Below are 6,000 nucleotides of genomic sequence, written 5' to 3'. Positions count from 1 at the left end.
AGGCAGCTCAATGTCTACTGGGGCAGAAATGACCCCGAGGCTCCAACATCTGCCCGCCACTCCCTCCCCGCTTCTCAAACATGGCTGCCAAGCCGATTGCTTGGCTTCAGACTCAGCCGGTCCCATCCTTTTACACCTGCTCTTGGATGCAAAGGGCAGGTAAAATTGAAGGGCAGAGCTGGGAGGAGGGGGGGGGGGCAGAAGAAGGAGAAACGGTCCAGGTTCGGGAGGTGCCGGGTGGGTTTCTGAAAGATGTTATTCTGCTGTGCTGCTTGACCGAGTGTTACATGAGTTTCCTGATTCAGAAAGCTCAACCATCACTAGGGCACTCTGTGGCCACTAGGGAATTGGGGCTGGGAGGACAGGGAGTGAGGCCGTGGGGGAGAGGGCGGGGAGGGGAAAATACATGTAGATGAGTTCTAAAACCCTTCTCTCTAGAAGGGAGGGAGGGACAACCTCCATCTCTTCCTTCCACCAATCAGTGGTATTTAAGGAGCACTAACTATGTGCAGAGCACTGCACTAAGCATTTGGGAAAGGACAATAGAGTCCTTAAACAAGATTCCTGCTCCCTAAGGAGTTTACAATTTAGCAGAGGAGGCAGTGAGAAACATTACAGGTAGGGGAAGGAACAGAGTGTAGAGCTGCGTACCTAAGTGCTGTGGGAATGGGATGAATACCCAAGTGCTTAAGTGAGTGCCAAGACCCTGCCTGTTCTTCCTCCACGTGACTGATCTCTCCCCCAGCTGTCCCTATTTAGGAAAATGAGAGGCTCCTGGGCCCACTCCTTCTCGGCCCTAAAGAAGCTTCCAGGCTTCCCTGCTCTGCTCCCATCTGGGATGCTTTAGTCTCTGTAGGAGTGGGTGGTGCAGCCTTCCTGACTGGGATAGAGATGGAGGCCCTGGGGTGTAGAAGCCCTCGCATACTTGCAAGAGAAGCTGGGAGGAAGCAGCAGTAGTCGCTGCCAGGTTGTCGGGGAGATGATGGAGAGTGATCTGCCCTGCGTGATCTGATCCTGCAATTCCAGGTGAGAGCTGGAGGTAGGTGGGTGTCAGCAGATTGGGGGGTTGGTGGGGTGGGGGTGGAAGGCACGGAAGGAAAGGGCGACTAGCTAGGAGAGTTGGAAGGAAGGAAACCTGTCCTGGTGCTCTCGGTGTAGACATGCGTGGTAAGGAGCAGAGAAGTGGGCCCTGCACTGAGTCATTGGATCAGGGAATGTCTAAGAGGTGATGATTAAGTTGGATGGGGGAGGAAATCTCCAGCTGGGTGCCTCCCTTCTTGCCCCCACCCTCGAAGCCCTCCAGCTTGGCACCAGAAAGTGGAAGGCGGGTCTTGCCCTTCAGGACCTGGCAGAGCTGGTCTTTGTGATTGGGAGTTGCAGGATCAGTCGATCAACCAACGATATTTATTGAGCACTTACTGTGCAGAGCGCTGTGCTCTCCCAAATGCTTCGTACAGGGCTCCTCATATAGTAAGGATTCAATAAATACTATTGCTTGATTACCATAGTGTTAGTAGACATGGCCTCTGTCCTCAAGCAGCTTACAGGCAATCGATTAATAACAGTGCTCTGCACATAGTAAGCGCTTAACAAATACCAACATTATTATTATTTATGGAGCACTGTACTAAACGCTTGGGAGAATACAATAGACACTAACAAGGGAAGCCCAGTGCCTGGTTCCATGTTTCCGGTCCTGGCTACCAGCCAACAGGTCCCGGCTGACAGCGATAACGCTCAAGCCAGTGGACTTCTGTCACTTGAGTTGTCAGCAGACAGTGTAACCTGATGATATAGTCATTCATTCAATCGTATTTATTGAGCGTTTACTGTGTTCAGTGCTCTGTACTAAGCGCTTGGAAAGTACAATTCGACAACAGAGCCAATCCCTACCCAACAACGGGCTCACAGTCCCCTCTTGGCTCAAGTCTAGTAGTTGCCCAGAAGATCTTGTCTCCAAATTGTTCTAAGGGCACCGCACACCCCGGCGGGTCCTTGGGAAGTCGGAAGCCACGGTCCAGTTGTGCAAATTGGCGAAGAGTTGGAAGCTGAAAAATAACATCAGGCAGAAGTGCCTGGCATTGACTCAATCGATGGTGTTTATGAAGCCCTTACTGTTTGCAGAGCACTGTACTAACGTCTGGGAAAATACAGTAGAGTTGCCTATCCTTGCCCACAAAAAGCTTACATTCTACAGGGGGAAGACACACACTAAACTAGTTAAGGGACAGAGTTAAGAATGAGGATATTTATAGAGGTGCGGTGGGGTTGGGGTAAGGGCGTTAAGTAGTACAAAGACTGTGAGCCCGTCACTGGGCAGGGATTGTCTCTATCTGTTGCCGAATTGTACATTCCAAGCGCTTAGTGCAGTGCTCTGCACATAGTAAGCGCTCAATAAATCCTATTGAAATGAATGAAAGTGCATAGTTGACACAGAGGAAAGGGCGGCTAGTGAAAGGAGGGTCTAGTCAGGTATCTGACCTGGGTGGGGAAAGACCAGCTGAAAATTGGACTGACTGGTGCAAAACTGGGCAACTGGCCACCATTGCCTTGGACCCACTTGCAAGGGATTAGAAATGCAGCTAGCGATCCTAGCCAAATAAACCGAGGGGGTGGGAGAGAAACACTCTTCAGAGTGTAAGTGTTGTGGGACAGGGAGAGTGTTTGCTTAAGTGCTTAAAACCTGGAGGTCTTTGTGTTGCTCTTTAGGCTCTGTTAGGAGGCTTTCCTTTTTGTGTTTTCTTACAAGAGCCCTAATTGCTGCAAAGTCTGCCTTTGTTTAGAACCTTCCTCGGAGATATTTTGACTTGCTTGAACGGAGTGATAACCGCCCATTCCTATTTAGCATAGATAATAGCTCTATTTAATTAGCATATATAGAGGCAGACTTGTTAAGAAGATACCTCCCTAATCTATTAGCCTGAGGTGCCCTTGCTGAGTAGAAGGCGAAAGATCCTAGTTTCTAATATTCCCTGTTCTGGCAGCTAATGAAAAGAGTCCTTGAACAGGCTGGGGGAGAGGAGCGGTGGAGGAGGGAGGGGGGTGTCAGTGTCAGTGTGAGGAGAGAAGAGAGGTTTCCTAGAGAGAACTGTATCATTACAACCGCTTTTTAGCAGTGACAACACCATTTCAGGGTGCTAGAAGTGAAAGAACAGACCCAGGCCTGAGCGTGGTCTAATGGAAAGGTCCCAGCCTGGCAGTCAGATCTGGATTCTAGCTCTGCAGCTTGCTTGGTGCAGATTCATGGGCAAGGCCCTTGCTCTCCTTGTGCTTCAGTCTCCACATCAGTTCTCCCCACTAGACTGTGAGCCCTGTGTAGGTCTGGAACTGGATTCAATTAGATAATAATAATAATAACGGCATTTAAGTGCTTACTGTGTGCCAGGCACTATACTAAGCACTGGGTGGATATAAGCAAAGCGGGAGAGACACAGTCCCTGTCCCACGTGGGGCTCATAATCTAATTCCCCACATTACAGATGAGGTAACCGAGGCCCAGAGAAGTTAAGTGACTCCCCCGGGGTCACACAGCAGACAGGTGGCAGAACCGGAATTAGAGCCCTTGACCTTCTGACTCCCAGGCCCGTGCTCTATCCACTATGCCATGCTATTTCCCATCTGATAACGACTCCAGGACCTGACACAATAAAGGCTTAATACAAGTGCTTACTACAGGGCTCTGCCCATAATAAATGCCCAAGTACCATCGATTAAATACCATCTTGTTTAGGAGGGTAATTTTTAAAGGCACCAAGGGCTTATTATTATTAATAACAATAATAATAATATTTAACTGCTTACTATGTGCCAAGCACTGGGGTAGATACCTGTTCTCCCTCCTGCTTATTCTGTGAGTCCCTTGTGGGACAGGAACTGTGTTCAACCTAACTGGTCCCAGGACACCATCATAAGTGGCTGCTCTGTTCATTTGTGGGCTGTGCTCATGCCCTAAACCCAATCCCCCTGCTCCCCCAGCCCCCACCCTGCAGCTCAGCTCTCCAGGATTGGGGACAGGTCAATTGGGCCTTGTCCAGCTGAGGGCTATTGCTCGAGGGGCAAGGGAATGGACTGTGGAAGCATAAAGTTTCCCCCCAACCCCCACCCCCCACTATCAACTGAGGAGGAAGGAAGGTTTGGGGATCTAGCCTTCCACTGCAGTTGGGCAGCTGTTCTGGTGGGGGAGTGGGGTGGGGAAGGAGAGAGAGGTGTGTGTGTGTGTGTGTGTGTGTGTGTGTGTGTGTGTGTGTGTGTGTGTGAGATGCCTCCAACACATCACTAATTGGATATCCTCCCATCACTTCAAACTTTAATGTGTAAAACAGAACTTCTTATTTTCCCACACAAACCCTGTCCTCCCCCTAAGTTTCCCATCACTACAGACCCTGTAGAGGCCATGTACCCCTCTCCTTGCTGTCACAGGAGCCCGTAATTTTGGCGCTATCCTTGACTCCTCTCTCTTTCAATCCACATATTCATTCAATTACCAAATCCCGTCAGTTCCATCTTCACAACATCGCTAAAATCTGCCCTCTGCTCTCCATCCAAAGTGCCACCACATTAATCCGGCTCTTAGTACAGTGTCTGGGGGCATAGTGAGCATTAAACAAATAATTATTATTAATCCAATCACTTATCCTATCCTGCCGTGATTACTGTATCAGCCTCCTTGCTGACTTCCCAGCCTCTTGTCTCTTTCCCACTTCAGTCCATATTTCACTTTGCTGCCCAGGTCATTTTTCTACCGAAACATTAGGCCATGTTTCCCCGCTCCTCAAGAAACTCCAGTGGCTGCACGTCCCCAAGGATCAAAAACGTCTCACCATTGGCTTTAAAGCAGTCAATCACCTTGCCCCCTCCTACCTCATCTTGCTACTCTCCTACAACCCTGCCTGCCCACTTTGCTCCTCTAATGCTAACCTTCTCACTGTACCTCGATCTTGCCGCCAACCCCTTGCCCACATCCTGCCTCTGGCCTGGAACACCCACCCTCTCAAATTCGACAGTTACTCTTTCCCCCTTCAAAGCCTTAATGAAAGCACATCTCCAACAGGCCTTCCCAGACTGAGCCCCTCTTCTCCCACTCCCTTCTGTGTCCACCCGACTTGCTCCCTGTTTCTCCCCCCCCCCCCCCCAGTCCCTTAGTACTCATGTACCACCTATCTGTAATTTATTTATTTGTACTGACACCTGTTTCCCCCTCTAGACTAAGCTCTTTGTGGGCAGGGAATGTGTCTGTTGTTGTATTGTACTCTTCTAAGTGTGTAGTACAGTGCTCCGCAAACAGTAAGTGCCCAATAAAAAGGAGTGAATGTGAAGGGAGTTGCTCTGCAGAGATTCGTGTTAACTCCCCATTCGATGAGTTTCGCTCTTGCTTGCTTGCTCGCTCTCTCTCTCCCTCCCTCCCTACCTTACTGGAAAGTGAGGATAAACAAATCCACTTGGAAACAGTCTGTCCTTGTCCTGACAGGCTCTCTGTGCATGTTTAATAAACAAACAGCCTGTACCAGTATGGTGGCCCCTCCGTTCTGCTGGCCTCTCCCAACTATTCCTGCCCCTCTGGAACATTCCTTCCCCTTCCCTCCCTCCAGAGCTTTTTGGTGATTATATATTATATATTAAGGCCATCTCCAGTGGCACCTTCCAGAAAGGGCAGCTTTTCCAGAGGTGGACAAGTTAGTCTTCCGATGCTGCCCCGGGATGCCATCTTACTGCTGGGATTATTTTTTTCTTTTTGTAGCCAGTGACCCACTGAACTTTTGGTACAGACCAGCTCATTCCCAACCAGGAACAGAAAACTGTCCCATCCACATCTGAGACCCTCCCGTCCCTGCGGCTGGAGGTCTAATAACAATAGTAATTATGGTATTTAAGTGCTTACTATGTGCCAAGCACTGTTCTAAACAGGGGGGTAGACACAAGGTAATCGGGTTGGCCCACGTGGGGATCACAGTCTTTATCCCCGTTTTACAAATGAGGTAACTCAGGCACAGAGAAGTTAAG

This window comes from Ornithorhynchus anatinus, chromosome 4, assembly GCF_004115215.2.
Source record: "Ornithorhynchus anatinus isolate Pmale09 chromosome 4, mOrnAna1.pri.v4, whole genome shotgun sequence".
Classification (NCBI taxonomy): domain Eukaryota; kingdom Metazoa; phylum Chordata; class Mammalia; order Monotremata; family Ornithorhynchidae; genus Ornithorhynchus; species Ornithorhynchus anatinus.
The sequence above is the reverse complement of the archived record's forward strand: the minus strand, read 5'-3'. Positions refer to the sequence as shown.